Below are 13,987 nucleotides of genomic sequence, written 5' to 3' on the forward strand. Positions count from 1 at the left end.
GGAGGAGTGGGGAATCAAACCCGGTTCTCCCAGATTAGAGTCCGTGCACTTAACCACTACACCAAACTGGCTGTAAGCAGAGGCAATGGGAAGAAAATAAAATGATAGGATCACTTTTGATAGCTAGAAGGTAACTGAAATAAACAATCAGGGTTTGATCTCATAAACCCAGTCCTCATAGAGGCCAGCTCTCTATTGTGCAGGAAGCCCCAAACACGTGGAAGTAGACATGGGGTGGGGGAGAGAAGACGAATCCCCACTCTGCTGTGGAAGTGCCAGGTTCCCAGGCAATCCACTCTCATACCACAATTAGTTGAAGAGAATTTTATTGGAAAGAGATTTGGAAGTTGCAAGGATAAGATCCTTGCTAAGACTAAGGCACAAAGCGAAATAATCTCAAGGTATAGCCAAACCCCAAATTCCAGTCAATCAACATTCACACACACCCCTTTGCTGGCTATTCTAACCCCAGCCCTAACAGATAGATCAGTTAGCCTGCTGCGAAAGTCTTTCCCTGAGGTGCGCTTGTTATGGGGAAAGAAGTTACAAGGCAAGCAGCTAGTCTACTCCCCCATTCGCACGTCCGGGCGTTCACACCTTCCCCCACCCTGCAGGAATGACATGGCAGCGAGGGCATCGATAAGCAGAGGAACAGAAACCAGATGGAGGCCATAAAGCACAATGCACATCAGGAAAGCCATGAACCAGCCCGAGTCTGACCTGCTGGGTGACCTTGGGCCAGTTACACACTCTTAGCTTAACCTGAAATGGAGGAGTGGGGAATGTGGTTGTAAGATGCATTTGTTCCTACTGGGAAGAGAAGTAGGACATAAATGAAACAAAGAAATACACGCAATCCAGAACCTCGGCAGCCATTTAGTTTCTGTGAAAGGGAGAATCAGGGCTGCACTTACCGGTGACTGAACGGCCTTCTGTGCAGGCACACATTGGGACCTCGCGTGTGCAGGACAGCCGCAGAAAAGACTTCCAAGGCTCTCTAGTAGTCCAGGGGCACCCCTCCTCCCTCTGGCGCTTTCCTGACAAAACCGTCATGTGGCCAGGAGGGAGGGCGCTGTGCCCTCTGTTCGCTCCATGCTGCTGGTGGAGACCCCAAGCAACCAAGGCTCCAGGGAGTCCACAGTGGGGCAGGAGAGAGGGATGGGTGTGTCCGCACAGAAAGACCACTCAGTGGGCAACAGTTGCAGGTAAGTGCCAGGTTCCTGGTTCTCAACACCAGTCACTTCGAAGAAAGCTAACTTTATTGAGAGATCGAGAGTTACCATACTGGACACAAGCTATTGTTAGGACTGAAGATGAACGCACCAAGGTTGTTGATATATTGTGTTCAAATAAAAGCACTAAAGAGCAGGACCCAATCACCTCACGGTATGTGCCCACCAGAAGTAACAGTCAACTACCCCCCCCACTAAGCACGTACCTCCCGCCAGAACTAACAGTTGCCCGCCCACCCCCATAGACACGTAGCTTCTACATAGCAAGGAAAACAGAATAACAGACATTTGAGAAGCCCCACTAAGGTGACAAGCCTCTGGCACATCGAAGAGAGAGGAACCTCCTCTCTCAATGGCAGGCGAGCTGTAAAATGCAGAGGGAGCCCGACAGGAAGTGCAACCCTGTTTTTACCATCGTGGCTTCTGTGCAGTCCCACAGATGAGCAAGTTCACTGAGTGAAGGCAGGTGGATGTGAAGCTCTCGGAGGAAGAGACCACTGGAGGACCACCTTCCCAACAGCTCTTTAGCATCCCATATTGACGTTCACCCAGAACTGCTTTATGAAGGAGAGGGGAGCTCCGTACCAGTGTCCCAACTGAAGTACATTCAGGAATGTTAAAGAAAAACAGCACTCTGGTAGAGAGCGAGAGAGAGCGAGAGCGAGAGAGCTGGCATATATAAAGTGGCATTGAGCAGTTATACACTCAAGACAGAGTGTGGTAGCCTCTACCAATCTACAGGGGTAGATTGTATGAAGATGCTGACCAGTCCTCCTTGGTGCCTGAAAGGCCAATACGAAGCAGCATTATGTGCCGAGCAGACAACCCCCACCCCCACGTCACGTTCAGGGAACGAGCGGAGTGCACACAGACGTCTGGTGTCAGACACAGTGTACGGACAGTGTGTTACGAGACAGGAGGACTGAGAGGCGATCTCTCACAGGGGATCCCGGCCAGGGCATCGGACTCCCAAACCCTGTGCAGCTCCATATGGACGGAGGAGGGGGCACCGGCCAGAACACACCCTGCCCTCATTGCCACTTGGAAGGGCACCTGAGACTTCTGCTGCAATGCAGGAAAGGAGCTGATCAAAGCTACCAAAGAGCTGTCCGTGGACCTGCACCATAACAAGGAAAGCAGGCCTGATGTGGCTAAGGAGAGGATGGGCAGTATGCCCCATAAATGGACCTTGGGCAGCTTGCAGATATCAAAACAGATTACCTTGCCAAGGGATAATGAGCAGGGGTCATTTCGTAGAAAAAGAGCTGCAGGGGCTCATTAGCATAGCTAACAGGCTATTAGCATAATAGCGCATTAGCATATACCACACCCGACATCACCGGAAGTGATGTCAGAAGGGGAAGCAAAAGGGGGGGGGAGGCATCTTCAAAAGCCTAACCTCCCCTTCCCCAGCCGGTCTGCCAAGGTGGGCTGGGGGGGGAAGTGAAGAGAGAAGGGGGTTTAAAGTTCAAACCCCTTCCCTCTGGAGTCACGCTGCAGTGGTGGTGTGATCTTCCCATTATATTCTATGGGGCCATAGAATACAATGGAAAGATCATGCTGCCGCTGCGGAGGAAAGGAGCACAGGGGGGGGGCGGGGGGAAGGGGGGGGGGGGGGGGGGGGGGGGAGCTGGGGGGGCTTGCCGCCACCGCCATTTGTGCCTCTGCTCCTGGGCTGCCGGAGTGGTGCTGCGGCTCGCTCCGGCCCCAAATGACCCCTAATTTTGAGCATTAGCCAGTGACAAGGGGGCCCTGTCAGAAAAGGAGCGAAAAGGAAAAGGGAGTCCCACTGCGCAGCAAGGCCGATGAGACTCTCTGGGAGTCGGCCCCCGTTAGCTGAGGAAAACATAACTGCATGATTCCATGACAATGTGGAGCATTTGCACTTTCTCTTTTAAAGAATAGTAAGATACTTCTAGTGGTCTTGGTGAAATCAGTGGTATGAAAGACGGATTCTGCAGAAGACCCAGACCTAGTGGGAGACACGTGCTCACAGCAGGGTCCCCACTCCATAGGGGAGGCATCTGAGATGGCACTGACTTCCAAAGGCTCAGAGTCAAAAGGAGGGCTATGCGAGTGAGCCCCCGTCTCTAGTTCCAGCTCCTGCCAACCTAGCAGTTCGAAAGCAAGAAATTGCAAGTAGATAAATAGGTACCACTTCGGTGGGAAGGCAACAGCGTTCTGTGCGTTTCGGTGTTTAGTCCTGCCGGCCACATGACCATGGAAACGTCTTCGGACAGCGCTGGCTCTTCGGCTTTGAAACGGAGATGAGCACCGCCACTCCCTAGAGTCGGACTCGACTGGCTTTCGAGCAAGGGAACCTTTACCTTTTAATGTTTACAGTAGCCAAGTGGCCTTTACAAAGGGATATTAGACCAACAAGAACCCAATGCCTGAATAGTGTTGAATATATAATTATATCTAATTAAGGGAGAGAAGTTCTAACTTCTGTTCCACATGTGTAATCACTAAGATTAACATTCCATTATCACGCATATAAAAGTGGGGGTGAAGTATCCTTTTACTAGTTTCATCAACATGGGGGGATATTACCCCCTGCTTCTGTTACAAGGGTTTGCTGCTACACTGCTATTAACGATGCCTAAGTTGACAAACAGAATAAGGATCAGGAGTTGAGACCAAAACTGAGAAATGGGGGGTGGGGGTTTAGAAAGGGAGAGAGCGAAATGAAGACATATCACGAGAGCAAAATGGAGAAAAGCGTGAAAAAGAGGAATAGAAATTAAGATTAAAAAGTTGTTTTATTTTCTACAACATGCTAACAGGAAAGCTTTGACTGAGCAGGCAAAACTGTGGAGCTGGGTGGAAGGAAAGGAAGAGGGAAACAGACTCTTGGAAACAACAACCTTGTTATGAGGCTGCAGCCTGACAATGACAGTGGTAGCCGAGAGCTGTGCCGGCTGGTCTTGCTCCCGTGCTGGCTTGACTGATGAGTTTAGCAGGATATATAAGTGTCTGCCTCTTTGTAATAAACTTCATATAAAGGTACACTAAGCAGAGCTACTGCTGTTTACGCTGCTCTGCCTTCCATATGCCCCTAGTGGCTGCAGCGAAGAACTACATTAGAATCTGAATGCAGGGGTCCCCCCTGGGTGCCAGGAATTTTGTCTTCCCAGCATCGCCCCGCCGCCTGGCAGCCCCATATTGCAACAGCAAGCCTTCCCTCTGCTTGGAACAGCATCTTTGCTGAAAGCCATTTGGGCTTTAGGTGCTGTAGATTTTCCGGGATGTGTGGCCGTGGTCTTGGCATTGTAGAACCTGACGTTTCACCAGTAACTGTGACTGGCATCCTCAGAGGTATAAACACAGAAAGATGGAATACTCTCTGTGTCAAGGTGAGAAGAAAATGGTAGGCAGAAGGTGGGGAGGGCTGAGTCATTGTCTTGTAGGAGTTCCCCAGGCTATGGACATGCTAATGGGGGAGCTTTCCTGAGGAGGTTCTTTTGTTTCCTGAGGAGGTTTCCTGCTTCCTGAGGAGGCTGTTGAAATTCTAATCTTATCTGTAGTGCTATTGTCTGATGTAAAGCCTTTTGTGTTTTTCAGGACAGGAAGCCATGTCCTATTTATTTTTAAACTCTTTTCTTTCCTGTTGAAATTATGTTTATGTTTGTGAATTTCAATGGCTTCCCTCTGTAATCTGACATGGTAATTGAAAGTGTTGTCCAACCTTTCAGTGTCTTGGAACAAAATACTGTGTCCTTGTTTGAGTTAGGCTATGTTCAGCCACTGCTGATTTTTCAATTTGGCCAAGTCTGCAGTGTCTTTCATGTTCTTTTATTCTTGTCCGAATGCTACGCTGTGTGGTCCCGATGTAAATTTGTCCACAACTGCATGGTATGCGGTATACTCCTGCCGAAGTGAGGGGGTCTCTTCTGTCTTTTGCCGACCGTAGCATCTGTTGTATTTTTCTGGTGGGTCTGAATACTGTTTGTAGGTTGTGTTTTTTCATAAGTTTTCCCATCTGATCAGTGATTCCTTTGATATATACTTTTCCTGTGGGAGACTGTTTTTCCTCAGTTGTTTGTTTTACCTTTGCTTTAACTGCTCTTCTGATTTCATTCTTGGAGTAGCCATTTGCTTGAAGAGCTTGGTTTGGATTATTCAGTTCGTCGTTGAGAAAGTGCGGTTCACATATCCATCTTGCACGGTCTACTAATGTTTTGATTATGCCTCTGTTTTGCCGAGGGTGGTGATTGGAGTTTTTATGCAAATAGCAAATTTGGGCTTTCACTGCTGAGAGACTGCAACATGGTGTTGGACCAAGGCTATTGTGTCAGCCTTTAGAACTAGGGTTGGAGAATCGGTTCTGACCTTGGAACCAAGGAAGTCCCAGTAGAGTGACAGCGGTAAAATGAAGCTCAGCAGGCCTTAAGCATAACTAGCTTGTCTTAGAATACAACAAACAACAGCAACAGGAAACTCTACCCACTTCAGCAACTCTCCAAAACTCACCTGCAATGATAAACTACTTAACAGTAACATGGACTCTGCAACAAACTAAGATTCCAACTTTGCTCTCATATAGCTCCTAGCAACGCCATCAGTGGACCTAGCGACATCAGCCATACCATCTCAGGTTCATACTCCTGCTCATTTTGTAAAGCGATTTTTGCCATCACGTGTCAGGAATGCCCTTCTAACCTCTACATTGGACAAACAGACCAGACCCTTTGACAAAGAATTAAGAAGGGAGAAGAACAGATTGTATTTATACCCCACACTTCACTACCCCAAGGAATCTCAGAGCTGCTTACAATCCCCACAATTTACAACAGACACCTTGTGAAGTAGGTGGAGCTGAGAGAGCTCTTTTGAGAACTGCTCTTGAGAGAACAACTCTGGAAGAACTTATGACTGACCCAAGGTCACGCCAGCAGCTGCATATGGAGGAGTGGGGAATCAAGCCTGGTTCTCCCAGATTAGAGACCATGCTCCTAACCACTACACCAAACTGGCTCCGGACATAAGTCTGACATCAGAAACCACAACATTCAAAAAAATGGTGGGGGACATCAGTTCTCTTACAAAGGAATTTCAAAGGGAGATTAGAAAGAGAGGCTGCTGAATTGCAAACTGATAATGAAGAAGAGAAGAAGAGGAAGAGATTGGAAGAGATTGGATTTCTACCCCACCCTTCACTGCCTAAGGGAGTCCCAGAGCGGCTTACAAACCCCTTTCCCTCCCCCCTCCCCACCACAGACCCCCCTGTGAGGTGGGTGGGGCTGAGGGAGCTCTGACAGAAATGGCTCTTTTTTCAAGGAGAGCTCTTATCAGAGCTACGGCTTGCCCAAGGCCATCCATCAGGTGCAAGTGAAGGAGTGGGGAATCAAACCCGGTTCTCCCAGATTAAAGTCCGCGCACTTAACCACTACACCAAACTGGCTCTCCAAACTGAAGATCAAGGCAATGCATTCACTGGGACTGAATAGTCCTGTCTCATTACCAATGCCGATTTTTCCACACCTACTGCTTCTCTGCATATCACACCTAACTCGGTCATAACTGCTGTTGTCATTTGCCTGCTAATGCCACCTGAAATCACTCCACTTTCCAATATGTAGGACAGATGGACTCACATTCTAGCTGTATCTGAAGGAGAAAGCAGTGACTCGTGAAAGCCCCACCACAGGTTTTGTGAGTCTTTCAGGTGCTCCTGGACTCTAGCCCTTTTCTACTGCTACAGACAGACTAACATGGTGACCCATCTTGGTCTATATCCAGAACTACAGGGGGTGAAGAGGTCCAAACAGCCCTAAGGCATACTCTCCTCCCGCTACACGACACCTTCCACAAAGAGCAACAATAAGGCTGGGGGGGCAAGGCTCTGTTCAGGTATGCCTTCCCGGGGTTTGGCCTTGGGGCTAAGGGCAGCCACAGCTCCAGGCCTCTCACCTGGGAATCAAGGCAGCTGGGAAGGAGAGGGGTACCTTTATGCAGGCTTGTGGGTAACAGCCCTTGTGAAGTCCTCCCGGCTTTCCCACTCAGGACTGAGAGCAGCCAGGAAGGGGAAGGAAGTCCCTTCGGGCAGGCGGGCGGGCAGCCAAAGCCTTAGGGGGGAAAGCCACTCTGAGCCTGAGGCTGTCAGATGACACCCCCACCCCCACCCCGGGAGCTGACACAGCCCAGGAGAGGGGGAAAGCTGCCTTCACTCAGGCTGGCGCGGGGCCAGAGCCTTTGGAAAAGAGCCCTTTCGAATTCACCTCTGTCAAACCACACCTTCAGGGTGAATCGGTGGCAGAAAGGGCAAGCAGCTCTGTCGTGTGGATCCTTAGGCGGATGGATGTCTATCAACACCATTTTAAAGCCAGAGCCAACATAATCCAGAGAAGGCCCCTTTTTTAGACATAACGACCAGGTGGCAGTCCAGAAACATGTTTTTCTTTATATACAGTTTATTCTTCACTAAAACTCTTTGAGAGAAATAATTCTCCTCAGCATCAAGAATGAGGTGAGTAAAAAACACAAAACAGCCACGGAGACCCTCTCTTTGCAGTGGAAAAAAGAATACGGAGGGAATCGTGCCCTTCCTCCTGGTCACGTGATCATTTTGGTGGGAAAGTGCTGGAGAGAGAGGAGGAGGGGTGCTCCTCGTCTGCCAGAAGGCTCTGGGAGTCTCTTATGTGGCCGGCCTGTGCACACAAGGTCCCAATCTGGGACTGCACAGAGGCCATGATGATGAAAGGATAGTTTCAAAGCCTCTTCATCTTTCTTGTAAGAGCTAATTAATTCAAACTTCCATAACGAGAAAGGACTCAGTTATTCAAAACTGGATTTCCACACATTCAAATAAATTTTTATCAATGGCTGTGGGTTACAAGGCTGAAACTGTTTTGTACTTTCAATTGCTTGCTATTAATGATGAAAAGTGTTAGGCCAAAGAATTACTGATATGCTTACTCAATAGCTGTGATGTGTGCAAAGAGTGATCAATGCAGCTGCGAGAAAGGCGAAGGCTGCCTTTTATTACTCTCTTCAGCTTATGTGAAGGAGGCAAAAACAACAACCAGAAGGATCGCTCTAAAACCCCTGAGCTATAATTTTACTAGGTGGGAATTCTCACTCCCCCAGAAATAAAGGAAAATGGGAAGATCTAGATAGCTGAGGAAAAATACTCTGATGAAATACTTCTCTAAGAGGAAGCAGGCATTTCTAAAAGCTGCCTCATACTAAAGCAGCGAAGTCTGGCTTGGGAAATTCCTGGAGGTTTGGGGGCCCGTAGTCCCCATGGAAGTCAACATTTGGGGAAGAGAGGGAGCTTGGCTGGAGATGTGATGTCGCTCTAGGACTTCAGTTTCTTCCAGAGCAGGGGTGGCCAAACTGTGGCTTGGGAGCCGCATGCGGCTCTTTCACACCTATTGTGTGGCTTCCGGCAGGGCGGCTGGGGAAGCGAAGGGGAGGCGTGCCTCCCCAACTGGTCTTCCCTTCCCCAGCCAGTGTGCCCCTCCTTGGGTAGGGTTGAGATGGGGGAGGGAAGAGCAGAGAAAGAAAGCAACTTTAACTTTAAATGTGTTCTCAAAGCCCCCCCCCACCTGGCTGTGAGAAACCAGCCAACGTGGGGGCGTGGGGGGTTAGAAGACACATTTAAAATTATAGTTGCTTTTCCCCCACCTCTCCCCCCTTCTCCGCATCTATTTGTTTTCTTTTCATTTTCTTTCTTTCCATCTTTCTTTGTCTTTCTCCCTTCCTTCCTTTCTCTCTTGGTTGAGATGGGGGAGGGAAGAGCAGAGAAAGAAAGCAACTTTAACTTTAAATGTGTTCTCAAAGCCCCCCCCCACCTGGCTGTGAGAAACCAGCCAACGTGGGGGCGTGGGGGGTTAGAAGACACATTTAAAATTATAGTTGCTTTTCCCCCACCTCTCCCCCCTTCTCCGCATCTATTTGTTTTCTTTTCATTTTCTTTCTTTCCATCTTTCTTTGTCTTTCTCCCTTCCTTCCTTTCTCTCTTTTCCTTCTTTCCCTCTCCCTCCCCCCATCTATTTGCTTTCTTTGTTTCTCTCTCTCTTTCTGTCTACCTCTTTCATTCTTTCTTTCCACCTCTCTCTCTCTTTCTCTCTCTGAGACAAATAAATATCATTAGCAAAGAAATAAATATCATTATCAATACTTGTTTTTACCCCTTTTGTTTTATTTTTGGCAGTCTCATTTAATGTTAGTAAAAAGCAAATTTGCATATCTTTCAATAAAAACTTGTAATATTTGTGTTTATGTCTTGCGGCTCTCAAACATCTGATGTTTATTCTATGTGGCTCTTATGTTAAGCAAGTTTGGCCACCCCTGTTCTAGAGTCTCTGCTGTACCAGAGAGTCCACCTTTGGAAGTGGCCATTTTTTCTAGGGAAAGTGATCTCTGTAGTCTAGAGACTAGTTGTAATTCTGGGAGTGCTCCATGCCCCACCTCAAGGTTGGTAACTCTATATGATACCTGCTTGTATATCACACCAACTTGATGATTTGCAGCTGAATATGCTAACAGACTCTAGTAAAGGTAAAGGTTTCCCTTGCTCGAAAGCCAGTCAAATACTGGCTCATCTCCGTTTCCAAGCCAAAGAGCCAGTGCTGTCCGAAGACTGCTCCGTGGTCATCAGGCTTCCCAAGTACTTACCGTGATTCGGCAGGGGATGAAGACGTCTTCACAGGATCATTCCTGCGGGGACAACAGACGTGCCACACCATGCCGTCGCCAGGAAGTGACACTGGGCGACGCTCTGACATTGGGGCCAGAAACTCGATGGTACCATCGAGTTTTCAGCCCCATTGCCAGAGCGTTGCCCAGTGTCATTTCCTGGCAATGGCATGGTGCATTACAAGGAGAAATGTTCCGCCTGGGGAGCATGTGTCCTCCGCTGGATTGCGGTAAGAACTTGGCAACCCTAGTGGTCATGTGGCTGGCATGACTAAATGCAGAGGCACACAGAATGCTGTTACCTTCCCATTGAAGTGGTACCTATTTATCTACTTGCAATTTCTTACTTTTGAACTGCTAGGTTGGCAGGGTTAGGATTAGTGGCCAGAGACGGGAGCTCACACTGTACTGTGGAGCAAATGGAACATCTGTCTCCTAAAAAGCCATTGGGAAGTTTTGTCTCTGACATCTGAGCCATGAACTTCCTTTCTTTTGTTTATTCCTTTTCATTAGATGTATTTTGAAGACAAGCATCTTGAACAAACTACACTCTACCTTCTTTTTTCTTTCATTTAAAAGTCTGCCAGTGTAGTTTGATCAAAACCTATCCAAGCTCCACTGCCTGACGCAAGGAATAAATTAGTACATGGAAAAAAGCCGCCCATCGAAGAGGAGAACCTGATTTGTTGGGGATCTCTATCAGCTCTCAAAGAACAAAGTGGGGGGGGGAGGGACCCAACTTCATAGTTTCCCCTATTTTAGGGAGGAACCTTAAAGATCTAGGCCACGATTAAAGAGTTGCTTTAGGTCCAGTGGGATTTTAACAAAAGAAATCACTGTCTCCATTCTAAATAGCAGCTCCCCACAGTACTGTCTCACAAATCTCTTTTGAAAAGAAGAGTTGATTTTCATTCCCAGAGGTCCGTGGGCAGGGCAGTCTTAACACGCTGGGCCTTTCACTGACTGTGGTTCATTAGAGTCCATCAAGCCAAGATCTAAGAGCCAGGATTTTTTTAAAGCACAGTTATTCTTAACTATGGCCTCGTGATTACATCCTAGCTTAATCCTGGCTTGTTTTTTCAGCAACACCATGGCAGGTTTCAGAGGAAGTGCCATGAATCCAGCGACTGTTGAGGCAAACCGAGATCTGACTGATTGTCTGAGAGCTGCATTCTGGTTTCACAAAACTAACCAGAGCTGAAATAAACCACGGTTTCACTTTAAGCCTGACTCAAGCATCACTAGGGGAAAAAAAAGAATTAAACCAAGATTTAGCTGGGATGTTTGCATTTACACATTGCATGAAATAATAGTTAAGACTAACTGTGTTCAATAAATCAACTTCAGATCATGGCTTCAGATAATGATTTGATGGACTGTAAAGAACATGAAGTTGAGCAAACTCTGGAGGACGATGGAGGACAGGAGGGCCTGGCGTGATGTGGTCCATGGGGTCGCAAAGAGTCGGGCTCGACTGTGTGACTGAACAACAGCAAAAGAACTCTAATTAGTGGTCTGGCCTGTATTCAGACAATCCCACTAACCGAAGTGAATTAAAATAAATCATGGCTTCCCACTGTGCCTAAATGAGCCTGGAGCATCTGATACAACAAATGTATATGAACAAAGAATAATGAAGAAATAATAGCTGTTGCCTTGCACATGATAGAAATACATGCTGTACTCCAGTATGAATTAAAATGGAACAAGACAACCAAGAATCCTTCAATACAGTTCCAGTGCTTGGTAGCTTTAGAAACCACAAACTGCTCCGTTCTCAGCGGTATAGCGTGACGTCAACAAAAGCTGCCAGAAAAACAGCAGATTCAACTCTAAATGTTTCTTTCTTTCCCTCTATTCCCGAAAAAACACTTTGTAATCCTTCTATTGAAGCTCAGACAAATAGATTCGCTTTGCCCCAAGGGGTATTTAGAACAGGCTTCTGTCAGTAAATCTTCCCGGCTGCTTCGTGGCGAAAGGAATTTAAAGGGGGCTTAATTTAAAGGGGGCTTAATCAAAAAAAATGTCAGTTTCCTCAATGTTGCTTACTGTGGAAATCATCATCGATGTTATGGATGAGGCTCAAAATATCTCTCTTTCGGGGCATTCACAGCTGGTGCAGTGATGGCTGCCTTCACTACGCTGCTTCGGTACTTGCTTCTGGGACGATCCAAGATACCCACTGGTTGCCTCAAGTGGGGCCCCCAAATCAAGTCTCCTGCACCAGTGGAGCTCGGGATCCCCCCAAAACTCCGCTAAAACAAACAACGAGCCAGTGGCTCCCCCCCCCCCCCGCGAACCAACTCGGATGTAAACCTTCTGGGCAGTATTGGCCACTAGGCCAAGGGTGTCAGCAGGAGAGGCCAAGAATGGGAATTTGGACACCTGCTGCCTCGACTGGAAGCTCGGCGGAATAGATCCGTCTTGCAGGCCCTGCGGAATTGTAGCAGACCCTGCAGGGCCCTGATCTCAGAATGGGAGCTCCTTGTCCCACCAGGCTGGGCTATAGCCGGACATCCTTTGGGCCAGGGACCACCAGAAGAAGCTGATCAGTTGAGCGCAAGGCTCTACTTGAAGGGCTGTCGTATAGAGGATGGTGCAGAGTTGCTCTCTGTTGCCCCAGAATTATTTTGGACACTTCTGTGTTTGTAACAGATTTAGGGAGGCTGGCTGTTAAACCTTACACCAAAACTACAGACAAAAATTCACATTTACATTTAAAATCCCATCATGCTAGACATCTGAGGAATAATCTACTTTATGGGCAGTATTTAAGAATCAAACGGAACTCAACTCTGTCGCAACACTATGAGAAAGAAGCTAGGAAATTCTCTAAGCAGTTTTTAGCTCGAGGCTACCTGGCCCCTTTAATTGCTAATGCCTCTTTAAGAGCATGTAATGCAGTACGAAGGGATCTCTTTAAAATCAGGGAACAGAATAATCCACAAAAATAAAATGTATACTGTGCTCTAGATTACTTTGGCCAATTCCATCAAGCACATTATCTTTAAACAATGGCATATTCTCAAGAACGTTCCAGGTTGCCAACAAAAACCATTTATAGGTTTTCGCACGACAACCAGCCTTCGCAATACTTCGGTTCATGCTGATTTATGTTCACCTCAGAAAATCACTGGCACGACAGTGGGACACTTCTCTTGTGGCAGATGTTCCATATGTCCCTTGGGCATGGCAAACTAAGAGTATTTATTTACCAGAAATTAATTTTCAACATGACTTGAAGTTTTTTTTCCTGTTGTTCATCTAAACGAGTCATTTACCTGATCAGATGTTCATGTAAACATTATTATGTGGGTATGTCCGCATGTTCTGTGCACACACGCATCATAGAACACAAATCACGTATTGGACAACACCAACTAAACTCTCCTTTAGCGCAGCATTTTATAGACAACTATCATACTGTTAACGACGTTAACTTTTTAGTCTAATGAGCTCCTGCACCTCTTTTTCTACGAAATGACCCCTGGTGTGATGTGAAGCCTTGAGCTTTTCCTGAGATGTGTTGTTAACAACTGCCCATTTATGTCAGTTTCATGCTACTTCTTGTCATCATTATTCTTTTATACTTCAGTTTATATTATGTTTATACTTATGGTACTTGACTTACATGTTTTAATATAGGAGATGTTTTTGCTGTAACTCACAAGAATGCATAAAACCGATTTGAAGATATATTGTTTCAAGTATTTACACATATATTGTTACTGCTGTAATCATTTTACCTTACACTGTATGTGTCATTATTGTCATTATGTAATCTCTTTCATGTTTAGTTACTGAGGAAGTTCTTCGAAACGGAGTTCTTAATATCCAGATTCTTCATATACTATTCTTCATACATCTTCACCTCAAGAGGAAACTTTTCTACTTTAAGATTGGACTTGATTGTGCTTATATGCTTGCATTTGTATCAATACTTTGGTTATTATTGAACTAGTGTTAGCGTCTTTTTCACACTGATTACTGTTCCCTTGTATACCTACACTGTGTTCCCTTGTATACCTACACTCTTTGGTTGTTGTTGGTGATCGTCACTTTGGGGTCAGGAAGCTATTTTCTCCAGGCCAGTTTTGGAGGATTTTTTTTGC

At 46.7% G+C, this 13,987-nt stretch overlaps 1 protein-coding gene across 1 annotated transcript in view; it reads right to left on the minus strand.

Annotated features, from left to right (window-relative positions):
* CTNND2 (catenin delta 2) overlaps nt 1-13,987 on the minus strand; it is a 307,472-nt gene that overhangs the window by 84,496 nt on the left and 208,989 nt on the right. The gene's annotated exons all lie outside the window — the stretch shown is intronic.

This window comes from Gekko japonicus, unplaced genomic scaffold (assembly GCF_001447785.1).
Source record: "Gekko japonicus isolate JY-2015 unplaced genomic scaffold, Gekko_japonicus_V1.1 scaffold1340, whole genome shotgun sequence".
In the NCBI taxonomy this organism is placed as follows: Eukaryota; Metazoa; Chordata; class Lepidosauria; order Squamata; family Gekkonidae; genus Gekko; species Gekko japonicus.